The sequence below is a fragment of the Acanthaster planci genome, linkage group LG03 (genome assembly GCF_054643075.1).
Source record: "Acanthaster planci isolate LZ-2023a linkage group LG03, COTS_SCS, whole genome shotgun sequence".
Lineage (NCBI taxonomy): Eukaryota > Metazoa > Echinodermata > Asteroidea > Valvatida > Acanthasteridae > Acanthaster > Acanthaster planci.
Window position 1 is genome coordinate 6,905,509 of NC_141779.1, and position 22,193 is coordinate 6,927,701.

The window sequence follows — 22,193 nt, forward strand, 5'->3', positions numbered from 1 at the left end:
TAAGTATGTTCAGAAAAATATTTTTAAATTAACTCCAAGCAAGTTCAATATCATCTGTTCCTAGAACAGAAAACCAGTCAATCTGATTTAGGCGGGTAAGAAATTCTTCCTTAGAATAGTTTCTCATAGACCTCATTTTGATCGTATGATGTTTGTTAACTGAAACACAAGTAATTTTCCTATTACAAAAGATCAAGTTATGATCACTAATGCCAGAATTTAATACCCCATGTTGGGAAATTTTTGACTCATGTGACACAAGGATTAAGTCAATAATTGACCTGTGTTCAACCATAACTCTAGTATAATCATGAATTAATTGCGTCAGATTAAACACAGAACAAAGACTATTCACAAGCCTAACAAGTCTATTGTTGGATTGTTCTGTAACCACATTGGTATTGAAGTCTCCTAATAGGATAACCTCCCGTTCCTCAAGGCTGTGGCCTTGTGTAAGACACTGTTCCATAGCGTGATAAAAGTTAGTTTGTTTAGGAGGGCGATGTAAATCCCTATAAGGAGGGGTTTGCTTGTGGGCAACATCAGATCCGCAAAAACTACCTCCAATTGCTTGTTTTGCAGATCTTGTCGGTGATTATAAGTTACATTTTCCTTATGTACATACATACACCACCGCCTCCACGATTCCGATCAGTACTCAAGACAACATAATTTGGGATCTCGACCTCTGCATCACTGAAAGAATTATGCCAATTACAGCAGCATTTGATTGTACAGCAAGTCTCTTGATCTCCTCAAGCTTCGGTAGGAGACTCCGTGCATTCAAATGTAGAAAATATAGGCCTTTTTGACAGAAAGCATCAAATGGGTTGTCAGTTTCATTGTATTTGTCTTCAGGTCTTGAGGATTATTTGATGTCATACCCTCTCGATCCTGAGAATCTTGACCAGATGGGGATGTATTCAAGCTGCCCACATCATCTGTAGAATCATTTGATATTGAGGAAGAGAACATGCACAGGGGACATACAAATGAGAATTACTCTTCTTGATTAGCATCCTGTTCCTATAATAAGGGAACAAATTCTACTTTTTCAAAATAACTTATCTAAACAAGTTGATGGTGATGTCCGCTTTCATATTTGTAAAGAGAGCAGGGCTTTTGGTTTTTGAGGGACATTTTGGGGTAAAATGGCAGCGTACCGTGATGAGTTGTGAACAACAAGATATAAGCAAATGTAGTCTGGTTCCTTGACCTGGATGGAGATTTGTTTTGATGAATCCAAAAAGCCTGAGTCGGGTAACCGGACGAAAAAGAAGATGAAGTGATTCGTCGACTGAGTGGTTGTCTTTTGCCAAACTTGAGTTAGAAATTTGAAGTTTTCTTGCTTAAATATTGTCAAAATTTACCTAAACTAGGCCTGTCCGGATTAAGTAATGGTTCCTTAAGGTCAAAATGTGAGTTAGTTTGAGAAAGTGGACTTTATTTCCTTATTATAGGAACAGGGTGCTAATGGTAATGAACCCCGATAGTTGGGACTGGTTGGAACTGCTGATCTAGCCCCAGCCAGATTGGGGGCCTGTCCGTGTCTTTATTGTACGTGCAGGCCCCCAGTCTCGGGCTAGAACTGATCGGGTCTTTCGTTCTATCTAGAATCTAGGTAACGTTAATTCTTTCAAATTTACTCTGTCATGTCACTTTGAAGTAATGCTTTCACAGGAAAGCATTACTTCAAAGTGACGAAGGACTAGATCATGTATCTTTGTAAGGGAGTCCAGACAACTCGACCATTTGCAAACTTGACTTGGGCCAACTCGACTGCAGAGACAACTCGACAAAAGGACAGGTAAGTTGTCCATTGGCGGCTCAGCCAAGTGGTATGTTGACACGTGTGAAATACGTTAAATTCAAAGTGTTTAGGACTGGCCTGTGTGGTTTCCATACTACTTTTGAAACTTTATACATGTACACTGTCATGTCAGTACGGTATAAACGGGTGACAAGACCTAGGTCTTCTACAAAAGTACAAGACATCATCATTTGTGACCTTATCTACAACCTGGGTCCGGACAACTCTGGAATCGTCCAGGGGTACAGTGAGTGTTTTTTGTCAGCCAGGATACGGTTGTCGGGATGTCGAACAACTCGACTGTTTGCCAACTGGACTTTGGACAACTCAATCATTGAGACAACTCGACCGTCCATGCGTAAAAGGGAGAGACAAGTTGACGGTTAAGACAAGTCGTTTGTTGAGACAAGTCTATTGGGACATTGTCCACTCAGCCCAATCACCTTCTGAGGCCAGGGTGTGAAATACTATGCCTTAATGATGTGATGGTATTTCACATAGTAGATGGACAAGTCTAATTTTTGAGGTATTATAAAAATGGTTACCGAAGTAAGCCAATCTTTGCATACACAAGCGAATTGGCCCTACCCAGATAGCATGCTTATGTTGGACTAACACTGGCTAGACAACCATCGAGCTGTCAGTGTGACTTTGTCGGGCAACGTTGGCCTGTTTTTCCATTGGGCCTTCGTAATGCCGATGTGTTGGCTGGGCGTCAACCCAACAGATTATTTTGACGTTGGGCAGACTATTTATTACAGACGTTGGCCTGACGTAAGTTTTTCTATTGGGCCTTCGAAATGGCAACGCATTGCTGGACATCAACCCAACAGATAACAAATATTCGCCCGATGTACTTGATACAAATGTTGGGCCAACATGAAAACATATTCATTTAACCATCTTATGCAAAATAACGTGGGACAGCATGGGCTAGTAAGCCGTCATAACAACTTTAATGGGTATCCTATATTAGAATTTTTCCCCTACATGTTGGTAATAATTAAGACTGTATGTACAATTATCAAACTTAATTCGGTTGGATTGAATAACAGCGGACTGCTGTGTAAGAGCGCACAAAAGCATGCGTCTGCACGCAACTAAATAACAATGAAATTCTTTGTATTGAATCATTCCATCGTATCCTGTGAACAGTACAAGTCCGGAAGAAAAAAAACCTTCATTTATATAAACAATTTAAAGGAATGATTTTATTTAAGATTGGAATTAAACAGATTAAATTGTACAATACAATAAGATTGCATTAATGATTGCTAATGTAGAAATACATTAGATTTGCTTTCAATTTCTCTTAGTCTGGCTATCGGTAGAATATTCACTCCTGGTTTGTACACTAGACACACAGACAAATTAGACTGAACTTTCTCACGTCAATGTTTCTTCTGTTTGTTTTATTCATGACCGGCTCACTCATTCTAGTTTTAGCTTTATTCTAATTACGGCGAGATCTGGTTTAGTGACTCGTTCAGTTGTTTTCAAGATGTATCTTTGCATTGGGGAGATGTTAATTTATATAACGGGTTTTGCCCTTACCCAACGTATATATTAATAAACACTGTGTGCTCAGTGCTTGTCCGAGAGCTTGCGAAAAAAGTCACAAGCTTACTCAGGTGAGATTCAAACCCACGGCCTCCTGCTTACTAGTGCAGATGTCTTAACCACTCGACCACCGAGCTTGCCGGGTCGGCTGCCCAGTCCGAGTCAGGTGAAGCAGCGGGTACCGCGAACTATTTAACAGTCATGCAATTCAACAGCTAACGTCGGCACAGCTCACAGTTGGCATGCCGACGTGAAAATGCATATTGTACACTTACGTCAGCACAACGTTGGCAAATTAATGTTGCATCAAACATAATAACCAGTCACCAACGTTAGCATACAGTTGGCATGCCTACGTCAAAGTGCATACTGGACGCTAAACATCGGCGCAACGTCGGCAACTTCAACGTCAATAATACAAACCAATTGCCAATGTCAACTGAACGTTGGCAGGCCAAGGTCCAAATTTTGACCATTTACCAATGTCAGAACAACGCCAGAAATACAACTACGACGGATCCGACGATTGCTGACGTCGGCCCAACGTATCAATGCTAGCTGGGTATCTTATCGTGTAGGAATTTACATGCCTGCACGCATACTTCCATTCTCAGTGACTACTGTGACGTCAGACACCTCGAGAAATTGCTGGTCATTCCCCTGCGATCCTCCAGTTACTTTATTTTTAGCTACCGCGGCCACGAAACTGAACTTTTGACCTAGCACATCAATATAATTTGATACGTTTCGATGCGTGTTGTCTTATTTTCCCAGCTAGCTTGTGTAGTGTGTATACTGTATACAAGTAAGGGACCCCAATGGAAATAAGCCTGTATAATTGGCTTTATCCCAGAATGAATTAACCGTCTCCTGTTTTCTTTATATATATTGTTACCTAGTTGATTGATTTCTGAATAAAAAATAATAATGTTCATTTCGCATTACATGCACACTTGCATGTATGATGTAGTGAAGCTGCAGGCCAAAAAGCATTTCGCAATAAAAACAAAACTCCTTGCTTTATTTTTTGTACACATGTAGCCTCACTGTAACGACGTTATTTTCCTTTAATTGGCAGCTATCAAATACACAAATAAAATGGAATCACTCAATTTTGTACAAGTGAAATGTATGTCTGGCAAGAGTCCTGTGGTTTTGTGATGAAAAAAGTAAAACCAGCATTCTTCAAAGCAGTGCAAAAAAATATTGTCATCAGACTATCAATTTTCACTATTTTGCAATGACCGTGACATGGGGATTTTTACAAATTGGGCTTCATTTTTGTAAAACGATGTCATCGGGGGGAAATGCAGTAAACTAAAGTTCTCTGTATAAAGAGTTCAATTTGAATTAATTTGCGATAAGTAGATTGATGAAGTTAAAGTAGCAGGAAGGAGGCAGGAAGGAGGCAGGAAGTTAAAGTAATGGAAGGAGAGATAATGAGCCAGTGATTACATATTATTGTTCAACCATTTATTTCAATGATTTTTGGTGACGGCGTATATTAAATTCATATCTACACAAACATAACACAAATCAGGCATGACTCCAACATGACAGCAGCTTTTGGGTTTCCAATGTACATGTAAGTTTTACTTAAAGGAACCAGGAAAAAGAAATGGTTTTATCAATCTTACTAAAAACCCTTGAAATTGTATCTTCGTGTTTCAATTAACCTTATTTTAAATTTTTGTTTTGCAATTTTAACCACTTGCCGCCAGGGACTCCAGTTTCGGGCATTGCATGTTTATACACTGGGCTGGAGTTTATGAAATCAGAGAAAGGGAACTGGGCTTTGTAACAAAAGGCCGTACTCGGAACAAAATACCAGGTTGCTGGGCATTACTGACATTTTTCACTCTCAATAGTGGGGATAATCCAGCCTTGTTTTAAATACACGGCCTGGGGCACTTAGTTTAAATGGTTACCACCGGGGACAAAAGCGCTCCACCACCGCAGCGCTGATCCACACAGTGCTGCTCGTGCTGCATGCTAATCTGGCCCCTATTGAAAAGAGCAGTGCACTGTGGCAGGTTCGTGAACAAAAGAAAGTTACATAACACCACACAATCTGGGCTCTTTTTAAAAGGCTGCAGGCCTGGGCAGGCCTGACGCTCGGGCGTCAATAGATTTTGTCTGTCAGACTAGAGTTGCCCCCAGACAGTAATTCGTGTGGGTGTAAACGTCCATTAACTAAAATGATGAATTTTTAAAGAATTTTGAAAACTGAAAATCTTGAAAAAGCCCTAATTATGAGCACTGCATTTTTTTCAAACCTCCCAGCAGCAAGTGGTTAACCCATATTTTGAAGTTTTTTTGGTTTTATGTTGATGCACATTTGTATATTCATGACAGAACTTTGATGTCATCCAAGGCACTGAATCTCAATGTTGCACTGATTTTTGCATAGAAAATTTCTAGATTTTTTAACTACTGCTATAGCAGATTTCTTTGGCAATTTATTGCTGTGTAAGTATATGGCAATAATCCAGCAAAAATCCTTTTCACAGAAATGTTTCCATATAAGAAATTGAACCTGAACCATGTGTTCCTGGATTTACATCAAAGCAAAAGCGCCTTCACTTGTCCAGAAATGCTTAGTCAATTTTTAATGTTTGAAAAGTGCACCGTCAGAAAGTCTTCATACATGGAAGACGAGTACATAGATACACAAAAAGTGATTCTAAGAAAAATTCAGTTCATGGATCCTTTAATTTACTAGTAAGCTTCAGGAAAATCTGCTCCCGTCAAGCAGCTTTACAACCTCTTTGCAAATACGTCAACCAGCAGTTTTATTTATAAAGATAATAGTGAACAAATTCTGGAAACCTTTTTAACACAGAGGACACAGGCATAAATCCTAAGTTCTTGGCTGGTTTACAGGAGTCATGTTTGTTGGGGTTCTCCCTAAAATTTATATCTAAATTTTTATGAAAATTTAACGTGACTTAACTTGATTCGTCTTCATGAAAATAAAAGTCTTAATAGAATTAAACAGTCTTACAATGTGGCATTGAAGAAAATAAACTCTGAAATAATTGTCTGAAGTGATATTTCAGGCAAGGCACGGAAAATAGTTCTGCTTCTGGTTTCCTGACTGACCCCAATTTTTTGGGCGCAACCTGAGCACTTCTTATGCTGGTTCCCACCTCACAGCGTCTTGCTGAGAAAGGGCTTCATAAAAAGTGGCAACCAGTCCACCATACAGTTTGGGCTGTATTTGTTGTACTTAAAGCAAGTGTGTTTCCACAAAATTCCCTACCACAACACGAGGTTTATTGACCGCCAGCCCCACTAGCTCGCTGCAATATGCTTACAATATATGGACGTCGTTGGCCAGTTCTCTGTGGCATTGCACAGTGCTGTGCCTCATCCTTTTTTTTTTTTTAGGTAGTGTCATACTTTGGTAATTTAAAAATTTGTTGGATTTTTACCTGAAAGCATAACTAGTATAATTATGGTAATAGTAGTAATCACCCTGTGAAATTATTTTGTCTGAAATGTCCCTGTTGATTAGAAATCAATAAAAGTACGTCAAAAATTTGAATCTCTCAAAGTTGCCTGCAGGCGACTTTAGTATTCAAGAATTATTACGTTGCAATAGCACTGCCAGTGGACTCAAGTGATGAGGAATCAAGTGATGAGGAAATGACTGCTATCTCTCTCACTTGGACTTACTGTATGCTGCTCTTTATAATAAATCCTAATTAACCATTCATGAGGTATTGTTTATATGCAGAAATGGGATTAGCGTTTCATCTCCAAGAGTGATGACAATAATGAACTTGCAAGTACTGTGATATCTTAAAATACAAAACAAGTGTTCATTTCTATACAACACTTGAGTATATGCACGTGAGCTTTGCAGAAGTCTGCGAGCACCACTTTTTTTTTATTTTCAGATTTCAGTTCATAGTTTAGTTTCCAGTTTCTATTTTTGAAACAATACCTTGAAAATTCAGACTTCCAGCAAACGAATGCCTCGAGAATTAAGATTTTCAACAACAGTCATACAGAATATGTGTAATGTTACTCATGAACTGATGGAAAATTCAGACTTTGAATGAATAACCAAAAAATGCGGCTTCCCTTCTCAATCAGACAGTGAATGATAGCTTGAAAGTCAAGATTTATATTTATTGTCGCGATTCAATATCTTTTATGTTTGGAATCACACATTTCTTGAAAAAGAGAATGATATGTCTGGCTATCGGCGATATAATTATTGGCTTTTTGATCTCAGTTTTGTGAAAAGTTGCTGATCCTTCATCGTTATCCCACAAACCAGTAATTGTCATCAACTTAACGAAACTAACATATGCCTGTTTTACTGCAGTGTCCAAACTTATGGTTTCACAAATTGACTAAAGGGAACTAGCAAAATAAAATTTCGCTGGTTGGACTTGACTAGAAAAAAAGTAATTGGTATATTTACAATGTATTTATCAAAATGTCAACCCCATAACCCTAAGTAAACACCATGAAATAAAAATAAAAGCAAAGATGTCGCAGGCTAATTGAACCCCCATCCAAACACAGACGTTTTCATAAGCTGAATACGCCACGGGAGTCCGTGCACTTGGTACCTTTTTGGCAACTGCATGGAAACACCGTTTTTACGATCAGTTTCATGCGGACTGTTGCCAGCCTGTCTACAGGCCATGATTCCATTCACACCAACTTCTGCTGATTTGTAACTGTCTTGTCAAAGAAATACAGAACCTCTTTGGACAATTGCACATTTTTGCGGCACTGATATTTCGATGAGCTTATGTCCAAACATTTTTGAAGGCCTGTGCATAACACCTTAACTTTGCACTCCCTGCACCAGTTGGCACAAAGCCCTCTTTCAATGGAAGTGAAGTGTTTTCAAGCTACGAATTTACAGTGAAATGATGCTACCGAGAGTGAAGCTTGTACTTCTGCTCATTCAGAAATGGCTGCAACAAGTCTCACTGACATATATGAATACTGATATTTCACTGCCAGCCAATCACAGCACAGTAAGCTGATGGTCCGAGGATGCTGTTTACATAGCCTCCATGCTTGATGTGTGGGCATACACCACATGCCAGATGTACAGTACATGTCAGTAGACATTGCACTGTATACTTTTGTATATGTACAAAATTAGCCTGCAAAATATGCAGCCCTCCCATCTGGTCAGTCGATTGCTACATGTGCAACAAAACAATGGAGATCTGCTTAATACAGTACATGTACTAATAGAAATTTCACACCCATGGAGTTATATTTCTCTCAAACTATACAAACTCGAAACTGAAAATGAATTTAAATACTGGCTTCGCCCGTAACTGTTGCCCCACAAACTTTTCTGGTAAACTGTTGCCAGTCGATACGTTGTCATTCTAAGCATGTATATTTATTTTGTGTTTGATTTAATGTGTACTGCCTTTTTTTATCATTGTTGGAAGAGGAGTTAATGGCTTATGATAACTCAAAATATGCAGGAGGAACATTCCATAGAGTGACATAACTCTATGGCGTATTCAGATTTCAACCATAGAGCTGTTCCGGTGAGCTTCAATCCACTGCAGACTCATTATAATAACTTTTAAATAAATAGTGCTGTGGCAGGCTGGCTAGCTAGCCGTTTTGACCTAGGGTATTGGATTACACGCTGACTGAATTCGGGCGCTTGTAAACATCAATTCAGAATCGTGGTCAGCATGCAGTTGGCAACCGTTATGACCAAGATGGCGCTATTGCAATTACAGCCACAGTTCTTTTTTGTCTTGCTAATCATGAATGGACTCAAAATGTTTGTGGAAAATACAGCGACAGTTTCTACTGCTTTCTCAAGAAATAGGAACTGTATAGAGCTGAAACTTTTACAGGTGACTTGAATTGTATCTTTCTTGATAATTTTGCCTACCAATCAGCATTCCCTTGACAAAACCAGTCTATGGCCCTACCTTTAACAAAATTGTCGACTACAGATATATATTTAACAATGATCAAGCAAATTTCATCGCTTTTTTCCCAGCTTCGTAATGACACAAATGGAAATGAACCACTGGCACAAATCTGCTTGTAACTTAATAAACCCTGCAGTCAGTACAAAAAATTGCCCGGCCTCCACCCATGAAAACAAAATCTGACCAAAGCACCCTGTTTTTGAGGGGCATGCAATGAAGCAGAGCTAGTTTTAGTTAATTTAAGATTTCGTTGTTTATAGCCACAATGAAGCTAACACATCAGACTTATTTTATTCGGTTTCTTTGGAATTAAAAACTTTCACCATATCTGTTTCATATTCCTGCAGGTTCATTACAGGGGTCTTCCTCACTCATGGAGTTGTGCACATGGGAGACCTGAAAGGAAAGAAATCAGGACAATTGTTAGGGATATCAACATATGTTGGTTTATTTTACAACCAAGTATTACCGTACAATGTGGAACATAGTATCAGAGTAAGTAATGTAAATAAGCAAAAAATAAACTCACATGTATATTTGTACAATGAGTACTCCTTGCCTCTGGATCAATCAAGGGTCATGGTGCCATCTACTATTTTAAGCTGTGGGCAAAACCTGATAGAGTTGAAATCATACATGTAATGTTAACGTTTTCACCTTGTCAGGAGTTTCGCAACTTTGTTATTCCTTTGCATGCATGGTGAGGGATGAGGAGAAGGGATCAATTTGGTATTTACCTTGCATGAAGAGGAAACTTTCTCACTAAGGTCTCAACAAAAGGAATCACTACAGAATAGCATACATGTAAGTGGACAAATCTTTACAAGAAAAGCAAACACAGTGTTTGTAGTGAGCATGCCCATGCAATAAGGGCAAATGACAGAAAAAAAGGTTGGCTGTTTCCAATGTCAGTGAAGGAGCCGGAATGGGCTTTCATTTGACGTGTTCGATGCTTAATGTTTGGAATAGCTGATTTAGAATTTTTAATAGCACAAAACTAGCGCAAAGATGTACATGTACAGGGAATGGAGCTACCCCAAGGTCAGAATGCCAGTAGCAAACACAACAACCGTGGAGGCAAGAATAGACAACAAAAGACAGCTGCAAAATCACATGAACAGCTGCAAAATTAATACATAAACGAACAAAAATCTTGGAAGTCAATTTATCAAACATGTGAGACAAGAATCTGTCTCTGAACTTGAGCAAGGTGACACATTCCTAACATGTTTAAGTACAGAATACACATGCATTAACATGTTTCATGCATCAAAACTTGAGACAATGAGACTCGTTCCCAAATTCTGGCAGTCATCTGGTCGTGGCAGTCGAGTTTTATCGAAAGTGGCTGAGTCTATGCATATTGCCTGCAACCATCGTGCTTGTAATCCGACCACCTTTATATTTTATACCATTTGAAAGAGTAAGAATGAACATATAAGAACAAATTCACTTGATTTTCAACCTAATTTTGCAAGCAAAAATAACTTAAGGAGCAAAATGAGGGATACCTTCAGCCACCAAGAACTTTGAAGTCGAAAAAGTAGCACACAAAAAAATGTTTGAACAGTCATAACTCACCGAAAACTTCAATTTTGACGCTTTCTTTTGGCACCCAAAAGCGGCCATCTTACCTTTTTATCATACTTATACTACGCATGTGAAGAAGCCAATGCATAATGAGCTCATTTATATCATTAAACAGAACTGAGTTCGGACCGGACTTGGCCGAAGGGGAGTGGTGCACGATGACATCATAATCAGCAGCGCTGTTTGCGTAATTTGCATGCGGGAAATTCTCGCACGAAGTTTGTTCGTGTGCAATCAATTGATGTTGCACCCCCGCTGACCCAGACACATATACCTAGATCTGGATGTCAGTTGAAATAAAAACCTACATCCTTTTTGTTGTCCCTCGGTTCTACATTCTAGACAGGTTCTGGTCAAAAGGTGAAATGTAAGCTGCTTGTTGAAGAAAACCTGTTCTCAGAAAATTTCTAGAAAAGAAATGTTGACCAATTTCTGATCGGCGCTTTGACATTGGTGAATGGTTTGTCAAAAATGATGGTAGCAGAAACAAAATTGACAAATAGTTACAGGGCGATATGACACTTACTATGAGTGATCCCAAATACTTTTTTCCATACTAAACAGTCATATAAACTTTTGCATCTAATGTCTTAGTTAATCAAAATGACTTTAAATGTTGTATTTTATTATTTAAAACGAGCCAAACCTGAATGTATATTGTTTCCTAGTTTTGGATCACGCATTAAGTGCATGCATGCAACATATGTTGCGAACTCATCTTACTATACGGATATTGCAGAAATGTACGTGACGTAATCAGTTCATCAACTGTGCGTCACACGGTAGTGTCATTGATGGCTCGCACTGTGCAACTGAAAAGGTTGAGTCAAAATTTACGCAAGATTGACTTTTTTTCACTGGAATTCTTATTTATGAACCAATTTTCTCTACATTAAAAATTTTTTCATTACAAAATAAACTTTTTACAATGATTGAAAATGGATTTGCCACTCGCATGGTTACTTTCCTGAAACCAATCCAGAACGAGGAAAAGTGTCACCACTTGCATTGACCCTGTACGTCCGAATTAGAAGTTCAAAATTTGAAATTAACTTGGTAGTATCTCTAACACCCAAGGTGGATGGGGACCACATTTCACTGGAATTCAAGTATTTTTGCAATCTGGAACTGTCTCTCTGTCAAAGTCAAGTTGTCCTAACGGATGACTTGGCTAATGGTTGAGTTGTCTCAATGGTCGAGTTGTCCAAAGTCAAATTGGCAAACAGTTGAGTTGTCTGACATCCCTACAACCGTATCCTGGCCAACAAAATCCACTCACTGTACCCCTGGATGATTCCAGAATGGAATTCGCTACCTAACCAAGCCATACTTCAAGAATTCAGAGTCACTACTCCCTGTGACTTTGATTGAACCCGGATATTTCTTATATTAAGGGGTAGATTTGCTCCAGAAAGTGCAAACAGAGGTTTTCTCATCTACAACTACCTGACCCTAGCAAAGCACTTTTCAAAACCCTGTAGCGTCACAACACCATGTAAACAAAGTGCACTCAAAGTCACACAGAGTAGTGACTTTGAATTCTCAAAGAAGTAAACAACCAGATCTTCTGCAACTCTTGGCCCCTTCAAGACCCAAATTGACAGGAATGATCTTGACATGCTGTTCCAACAAGTTTACTTCACAAATGATTTTTTAGTTGCAACCAGATCCCTACAGCGTCATCTGTACAGGACAGCCAGAAGCTTAGTGATTGGACTTCTGCTTGGTAGCCACCAAGCAGAAGCAGACAGTCATGCTGTTCAGCATCAACAAGTGTTAACACACACAAGTAGCTCAACAAAGCATCAACAACTCGAAAATACCATCTACAGATGTAAAAGTGGTTTTATTATATTTTAGAGACTGTAACTCTTGCCACTGTATAAGAGAAACACCAAATTCGCTTCCAGATTCTCACAGGAAAACAAAAATTGTTCGCAATGTATGGGGGCCACCATCTTTCTTTCGTCTGCCGTCCATGCGAAAACAAGATGGCGGCCGGTTGGACTGCACAATCAGGCCCGACTTTGTCACTCAAATTTCAACACTCAAATATCATTTCAGATAGATATAATACATTGAATTTGATATGTAGGACCCTAATTAACATTGTAAATAAAAAAATCTTTGCATATGCTTTAATAACTTATTGATGCTCGTTGACACATGTTGATGCAAAATAGCATGACCCATTTTAATGAGCCCCTATTCATCCGAAGATGTTTTTCCTCATTCTAATTATCAGTGGTGCACTTTTTTTTTTCTTCATTTGTACATGTAGGCCTTTGTACATTTTTACATTGCCCTCTTGCACCAAAAAAAAAAGAAAAAACATTCTTGTCTACTTCTCTATTTCTATTTTGGCAAAGTCCCTAACGACCAACGTTGCATGCCAGACCTGCTCAAACTGACAGAGATGCTTAATAATTACCAGTAGAAAGATTAAGGGAATGCTCAAAATTGCACAATTGTGATGCATTCTATGAAAATCCTTCACATGGTGAGCTGTGTTATTTGGGTGCATATAAACTTCCAATTAATGTGGACATGCTCTTGTTTTCAGATGTTTTCCATTAATGATTCTACATGTATATTGTCTACAACATGGATGTAGGTTGTCGGGAATCACAAATTAAACAATTTTGAAAACAGGGCAGTGTCCAGATTAATTTGAAGTTGATATGCACCAAGATGACAAAACTCACCATGTGAAGAGTTTTTGCAGATCTCATCATAATTGTTACAGGGTATAGTAGTCTACATGTAGTTTCTATGAGCTGTAGCACAGTGCAGCCTGGGAACTTGGTGCAGAAGTAAAGTGCGCTGCAACACCAACACATTATAGAATATATGAAACTTGGCCATTCCCCATTCTTATCAATAATTGTACTATGGGCCAACTTCAGAATTTGAGTTATCATGGTAATCATACTCTAACGAAAGTTATACCTGGTTTTGAAGCTGAATAATTTTAGCCATTTTAACTACAGGAGACCACATCACGGATCATCAGCATAAGTTCCATTGTTTTACACTGTGAATAAGGCAAACTAGGATCACAGGGCCAGCCTTAATTTGTCATTTTACCGTATGATAACATGTTTGCAGTTAAAACATGTAAAGGATTATCTCTTTTGTAAGTTGTGTGGTTCTGTTAAGAACTGGGGGAAAGTTAAATACATGGACATCACTTGGCACCCTGTACCCAAACCCTAAAATTCAAATTTTTTTTTAAGTGAATGCTTTGATATATTTCCTGCTGAAATCGGCTTTTGGGACATTTTATCATTCTCTTTTGTGTGGCCACTTTAAGGAAAAGTTAGTGATGTCGATATATATGAAACTTTTACCAAACTGGGTTTTCAGAACCCCACAACTCATAAAAGAGATTAAGTCCTTCACATGTTGTAACTACAAATATTTCATCATACAAATATTTCATCCTATTACTACCCCTGTATGCAAACTTTGAAATTGTATCTTTGAAATTTTATTTAATGTATGGTCACAACTAGGAGCCCTTTTTGGTGAGGCTATACAAGGAATTATAAAAATAAACTAGAGGAATGAGCTGTTTCGGAAGTTTCTGTTTGGTGATGACGTCATCCTGACGTCATAAATTAAGGAAAATTCTTTCACGGGGGTCTTTGTTGTGTGTAACTTTCGTGGTGATCAAACCTCTGAACATTGCCTAAATGGTGGCTTGAAAATGTGTACAAAGTCAATGGGCTGAAATAAATATTGAAAAATCAGTAGTAAATCACATGACGATATCATCATAACATCATGTCTTTTGAAGAAATCTTGCATAAGGGTCTTTGTTCGATATCACTTTCATAGCGATCAAACATTGCAAAGGTTTCAAAATAATGGCTTGAAAATGTGTACAAAGTCAATGGACTGAAAATACCTATGCAAAAAGCTGCTCTTTTATGATGCCATGTGATTTGCTTTTAACTGAAAGAAAATTCTGAAATATTATTTGATATTCAGACTCTTGGGTATACATGTAATCAAACGAAGATGAAAAAATATGATTGTTGTTTCGCTGTCATAGCTATTCTTGGCCGAAGTTCAGGACTACTCTCATTAAGGTCGATAATATTGCATAGCAGAAAAACATGTACAAAACCTATGGGGAAAACTGCAGCTTTAATCTCATGTCACATGACCCCTGATGAAGTTATTTTGACAATTCTTTTTGGGAACCTCTCTTCATTAGGGAATTCAAGTGTACATTGAATGAAATAATTCAGATTTACCGAAGTTCCGAGGACAGGCTATTGAAAAACGTGTACAAAACTTATGGGGAGGGTTAAATATCCAAAAATCAATTTAAAATTTTGTGATGACGTCATCAAAACATCATACATTTAGCGAAATTCTTTCATCAGGGTCTTTCATGTCTGTATTTTTGAAGTTGATCAAACCTTTCAAACTAGCCCAAATGCTGGCTTGAAAACGTGTACAAAGTCAATGGGCTGAAATAAATGTTGAAAATTCGACACTAAATCACACAATTTTTGCATGAGGGTCTTTGTTGGCTATCACTTGGATAGCAATCAAACATTGCGAAGGTTTTAAAATTGTGGCTTGAAAACGTGTACAAAGTTAAGGGGAAAAATTTAAATATTCAAAATTCAAAAAGAAATCACGTGACGACATCATCATCATAAATTTCTTCTAGGACCATCCTTGGATGATAGAGGGATCCCAATACGACGCTTTTAGCGTCGATCTGCGCACTTCCGCCTTTGAAAACGAGGCTGTATGTGTCAGCTTCAATTCTTGATATGATCAGATGATTGAAAGTAAGGAGTCAAGGTACAACTTGCATAAAGGTATGTTAAATTTAGACGTTTCAGGCTGCAAAATTTTGTGTAAGATTCGTAAGAATGTGGATCGTTTGCAGGTCTACTGCATGGTCCCCTGTCCTTTCCACGAATGTGGCTTTGGTTGGCAGTGTAAAAAAAAAAAAAGAGGCATAAAAGCCACAAGACATACTCAAAGACAGAGATGGCATTATCATTCAGAGTCTCTAGCATGACTGTAGTGAGGTCTTGGCAGCAAGGAGGACTCTCCTTTCCCATCAATGGAGTTTACCTCGATAACGGGAAGAAATGTGCGTGTTAACCTTGACTGGACGAAATTGCTAGTCATTTCCGCTCAAGGGAAATCTCCGCCGACAAAAAAAAAAAACAATTCGATGTCCGAAACCAAGCTATAAGCACTAACAACGCATTCATTCCAGAAACGAACAAAGTCTGACAGAATTCTCTCTTGGTTTCGATCATGCTGCTGAGCGTTAATATTGAAGAGAAAGTCTGCGAATTTTTCGCAACAAAAGAGGTGACTCACAGCAGCCCCACTTTTGACAGACCTCGTAACAGTCCACGCCCACTTAGAAGTGAACACGTGTTTGGATAGTGTGCATTATAGCAGTGCCGCACGGCAGAATCTGTGCTCACGTGGGGCCATGTAAGCGGGGGCCACAAAATGGTCGTTCTGCTGATCACAGGATTATATACCTCGTGGGACGCAGTGGAAAACACTAGATTCGCACAATTTCTCCCACAGGGCCACTTCGGGAAAACCCCAGATTACGGGTGCCAACGGGCGTATAAAAATCCCGTCGGCTTGAAGAACGTAAGGTTCGAATGGATGCGGACTGGAGAGACTCAGCAGTAAGTCTACGTCATGATGACAAGTTTACCGTGACAGAACTGGCGATAGGAAGAATGCCTGGAAAACGTTATTTGTTTGTTCCTGTCTTGGTGCCTGGTAACGTAGTCTCGAATGCCGGTAGATTTAGACTTGTAGCGGTCATCAGAGATCACCAGGCAAAGCGTGGACTCACTTCCCTGTGGCCTCGGCAGACCGATGGTAGCCAGCGTAGCTCCGGCAGGCTGTGACGAAGACTTCAGGGTTGGGTCCGCGTCCGATGGCGCATTCACCGGGGTAACGATCCGGGAAGTTGGCCCGGAAAGTGCGACCGTGTGAATTACGTCCGGATGCTCACGCTGTAGATACGTCGGACGCAAGCTTGGTCGCATTTGAATGTAACGGCCGCCTGGAAAAATGGGCCAGTGGCTCATGTTCATTGAGGAGGGCACCCGAAGGACTCTCACACACAATAATACATGTGTAATTGAAGACAGATAGGACGAGCATTTATAGTATTTATAATTTATAATACAAGGTCATATATGTAAGGGAGGGGATTTCTTTCCCTTTATTTGGGGGTATATTCATTTATTTTCCATAAATGGTAACATGAGTTTGTTGATATAGCGGGTTTTGCCCTTACCCAACGTATATTAATAAGCACTTTATGTTCAGTGCTTTTCCGAGAGCTTGCGAAAAAAAAAAATCAAAAGCTTACTCGGGTGAGACTCGAATCCACAACCCCCTGCTTACTAATACAGATGTCTTAACCACTGGACAAAAAAAAAAAGAACACACAAAATATTCACGAAAATAACACTCTCACCTTTAAATGCTCTGTCGTGCCGTGCCCGTCGCGTCGTGTCCTGCTGTATTGCCGTCGCGTCGTGCCATGGCGTCATGCCATCAACCCGTCGTGTTGTCGCCCCTTTGCGTCTCGCCGTCGCGTCGTACCATTGCATTGTGCTCTCGCCGTCGCCTAATTACTGGTAGAATTAGGTTGCTCCCTTAGAGACAGAGTTAAGTTCAGTGTTCATTTTTCATGATCAAATCTTGTAGGCCATGTGGTTGCATTCCACCAAATTGTTGGATTCCTGGGTGAGAGCTCTTTAATATTTTATGATCCCGGCGGGCTTTTACAAATAAGACATGTCATAACCAGGAGGGATCATAGGTTTCTATGAATCCCAAATTTGGGACTGATCGTTTCCTTTTCGGGGTATTTCTTTCACAAAAAGTCCAAAATTGCGGACCTATTTGGGATAGAGGTGTTCTGAGCTGGGTGCATAGTTTTACTACTCTTTGTGGAGTATCTTCGGGGAAACTGAACTGATTTTGCACTGTTTTCTATGGGCGCGTATTTGGTGTAGTGCAACCACTGATCTCTTATAAAGACTGAATCGCCCATTGTGCGTGTATGAAATGTGTGGCCGTACATTGGCGGTGCACTGCGTTTCAGGAGGGTAATATGATGCTGTATGGTGTGTAGTCAACATTGGTTATGGAGAAAAACATTTCTAATGCAAGAATATCATTTCTCGATTTAACAGACAATTTGTTATTAAATAACCTACTCGAAATTGATAATAATTTTTTTTTTTCCTTATTTTTGCAATGTTGTCACTTTGGGTCGGTTCAGTTGTGATTTGTGGAGTGTGTATTAAAGTTTTACAAAGACCCACAATAGGTTTTACATTATAATGTCAAAACTGTCCACGTGTTTTTCAATGAGTCAACGGTGAATATTTCATCAATTAAATTAAAAAAAATTAATGTTAAAGACTAACAAGAAACACTGTACTGAAATTAATTCATATACTGAATAAATTAATTGAAACTGTCATGAAAAGAAAGTGTGAGAATCTTTTCTGTGCGCACAAATTGAGCAGAACTTTGACTGTGAGCCAAAACCAATTAAGTTGGTGCCACTTTGCCCACAGACTCTTTAAAAAAATTGCCTTCCCAAGTTGACTAAAGATTTACCTTTAACAACGACTTTCTGAAAAGAAACGGGTCAGTGTTAACTGAGGCGTGCAAAAACCTTGAAATGCAACTCCTGTCAAATGCTGCTGCTTCTACCAAACTTGACTTTACCGTCAATCTCCGGCAATTCTCTGCTGCACACAACTGAACCATCATTCTTTCCAAATTTATCGATTCTGGGGGCAGAATTCAGTTTTTCTTCGAAATCCGATGATTCAAGTACAATAGCTTCAACCAGCAGTTTTGAAATCTCCCTTTGAAAGTTGCATGCACCGAAATTTATACAATGCTGGAAAAAAATGCACACGCGGGACGCGTTTTGGACGCGATGTCCTATCCAGTCTATACAATGGAGATCAATGAGTGTAACCCTATGCATGCACATTATTTTTTTCCAGGACTTGTGACATACGGGCTTTAGTAATCACCAGCCATTTTTAGAAACAGTCTGCACGACGGCACAATATGACGGACGACGACACAATGCGACAGCACGAAACAATGGTGCAATGACACGACGCGAAGGTAAAGACATTAGGACACGACGGCCTAACCCACATTGCATTAAAACCATACAATGACAAGCAACACGACGCTACAACGGCACACCGCAACGCTACGACGGCACGACACGACATCACGATGGCACGACGCGATGGCAAGACGGCACGATACAATGTACTAAAAACAGCATTAAGGTAATGAGAAAAGAGGCAACATCACGGGGCGACATCACGACGCGACGGGGCGACGGGACGACGCGATGGAGCTGTCGTAGCGTCGCGTTGTGGGGACGGGACGATGGGACGCAATTTGGGCGGCTACAGACCACCATATCAGAGTCCTGTGCCCCCTGCATTAGGGGTGATGTAGCACTACAATTTCTTTAATGGTGATTGGGTCCAAGGAGTTTTAATGAACAGCTAAGCCAGGTTTTGGGCAAGTAAAATCACATCATCAGTGCATGAAACCGACTGGCAGAGTGGCTGGAGCATGCATGCCTTTGCATTTTAATATAACGTTCTGAACACGGGTTGTTGGCGTTGTCATGTGTTGTCTCCTTTGTTTGGGTAAGATTTAGGAAGCTCACTAATTCCAGCAGGGTTGGAGTGGCAAGGTGTTTACAATGTTTGGTCCATTTAACCTCCTGTGGACTTTCTGAGGCATACGACTACATTATGAGTCATTGGCACACTTCTTGAAGAAAGTGGAGGTTGTCAAATAAATAAACAAACAAGAAGGGAAAAAGGTATGGATTCAAAGTGTTGCATTCCTTTTTTTTTCTTTTTTCGAAAATGCTGTTTGTAATATTGTGTGTGTGTGGATATGTGGTTGGTTGTGTCGAACATAGGCCAGAAGGCTGTCCCATAAATTGTCACCCCGTTATCCAAGTTTTGACCTGTTGAATTTACTCAGCCCATTTTTTTTATTCAGATCGAAGTCATTGACAAAACCAATGTCAAACTATCATTGGCGGTCAGTTTGGACCCCAAACACATTACTAAGACCCTTGGTTGGGGTTAAGTTCTCTTCATCTGGAGCAAACTTGTGCAAAAGAAACTAAAAGAAACGAACAAAAACGAATTTCTGGTCAGGAAGTTGTTATCCTGCTTCCTTACAACATGGCCTGTTGGGGAGGGGTCATTCTGTGAGTACCTGTCTATTGTGCTGCTCACCCTTTTTTTGATCCTCACCCTTTTTATTATGACATACATTCTTGTTTTTGCAGTCATAGTACTACATGTATATTATGTGATTTATGAGGGACCGTGTATACTATTGATGTATTTTTTTGATGTTCGTATTATCTCTTACACCACCCTGGACTAGCACTGTAAATCCATGACAACCCAGCTATTTGTATACCCGTTCACCTCACTGTGTGTCTTGGCGATTCTTGACCTCGAGAATGATTGTATGTTCCTGTAATTTAGTCAATTTACTTTATCAAGAAACGAATATTTTTATTTATTGATAACACTGCCAAAAAGGTGCCACGCATTCGCTATTGGTTTTGTACCCCCAGAACTTAGTATAAATTTATCGATCGTGTTCATGTACTTGTAATGTATAATTCACTGCAAGTTTATGTATTTTCTGTAGTCTCAACCGCGTTTCAACCGTGTGCAGATAAACTGGGGCTGATGAATCGACGGACTCGTTTCAGTAGTAGTGGTGGGAGAGTTCTCTGCCAGCACCCCTTTTGACAGGTGCAGACCAACCTCGGGACTTTCCAAAACTCGTGACCTAAAAACAGACTTTTCCCTTTTCACCAGACATCCTCGTGATACCCAAACAAAAAAAGGAAATTCCCCCGGTAACTTTCCACTTCCGGAAAAAAGTAGCTTTCCTCCGAATGCTCCAAGAAAAATGAGAAAAATTGTAAAAGCTACATATAAATCAGAGACATGAATAAAGAAAAAACCAAGCCACAACACCGCCCTGACTTTGCAGACTTTTGAGGTGATTGGAAAAAAAAATCATTTCTGGCCGACTTTGTCAAACGATTTAACATTACATTATCGCCACCCGCTAAAAAAAAAGTCATTCGTAAAAGAAGAGCCAACGGCAATTTAGAAATTTCGCGAGACAATCATATCACCAGCTTTAAAAATAGCGCAAGACAATGACATAGAATTTACGGCCAGGGGGGGTCAAAAGGAAAAATATTGCGAACAGATTTGATCACCGCGATTAAAAAGCAGACATTCGAAGAATTAGGCAATTTAGAAAACAACTGTAGAAACTGGGAACTGGTACCTTATTTCTTTGCTGACGACTTGATTCACTTTTTCGATTTCCACAAAAAGCACATCAAAGACAAAGCACTAGCCGAATTTAAAGAAATCGGCTCATACAAGTCACAAATGGCAATAAAGGTTCTGTTCAAAATGGAACAGCCTGGAATCGACCAAACTCGGCGTTTTCACATTTACTAGTAACGTGGTCTTTCCTAAACAAGCAATTAAAGAAGCGTTAAACCAACAATTCGCGAAGCATATTGATGATGTCGAAGCTCACGAACAGGGCTCCGGCTGGGTGTTTGAGAAAGTAGTCGTGTTTTATTATCAACGTGGTAAAGTATAATCGAGTCGGGGCAACTTCGAAAATATTTGGCATACAAAAAAACAATTGTCAACGTCCAAAACAAAAGAAGATCAAGAGTGCATTCGCTGGGCGTTGAGAGCTGCTATAAATTTCTATTCAGATCAGTTGGGAATCAATCCAAATTATCATACACATGACAAGCGCACCTTGACTGCTGACGGCTTAAATTTCGCAAAAGTAGACTTTCCTATACCCAGTTCGCAGATTCCACGAATTGAATCACAAAACAATTTTTTCTGTCACCCATCAACCGAAAAAGGCTTTACTGACGTACTTCACAAGACCGCCCAGAAGAGCCCATATATCGTAAATTATTGCTGGATTAAGAACCTTTTTCGGTTGATGGGTGACAGAAAAAAAAACACGATGGCAAATCTTACTGATGTTATAAAGGCCTATCCATTTTCTAAAGGAAGAAAGGCTAGGCAAGCATGAGAAAGACTGCAAAGGCATTGACACAGCAGCGTGTAAAAGTCTACCTGCTAAAGGCAAAAATATTCTCAAATTTGAAAAACTATAAAAACAAACAAGACGCTCCC

At 39.5% G+C, this 22,193-nt stretch overlaps 1 protein-coding gene and 2 long non-coding RNA genes across 7 annotated transcripts in view; 2 read left to right on the forward strand and 1 right to left on the reverse strand.

The window, feature by feature from the left end:
- Nucleotides 1-22,193, forward strand: part of LOC110989512 (uncharacterized) — a 221,988-nt gene that overhangs the window by 22,279 nt on the left and 177,516 nt on the right. The window lies entirely within an intron of this gene.
- LOC110989511 (uncharacterized) overlaps nt 6,064-22,193 on the reverse strand; it is a 322,817-nt gene continuing 306,687 nt past the window's right edge. For 3 of the 5 annotated variants that reach the window (XR_015424849.1, XR_015424847.1, XR_015424844.1), the window contains 3 exons: nt 17,390-17,570; nt 9,839-9,924; nt 6,064-9,705 (listed from right to left, as the gene is read on the reverse strand). The gene's annotated coding sequence lies outside the window, so the exon portion shown is untranslated. Of the gene's footprint in view, nt 9,706-9,838; nt 9,925-15,957; nt 16,970-17,389; nt 17,571-22,193 lie in introns of those variants that run through there. The other 2 variants (XR_015424845.1, XR_015424846.1) reach the window with 2 other exon arrangements.
- LOC147799589 (uncharacterized) lies at nt 9,043-12,030 on the forward strand. Its single transcript, XR_015424860.1, has 2 exons — nt 9,043-9,228; nt 9,657-12,030. It is a non-coding gene; the product is annotated as an uncharacterized LOC147799589 (long non-coding RNA).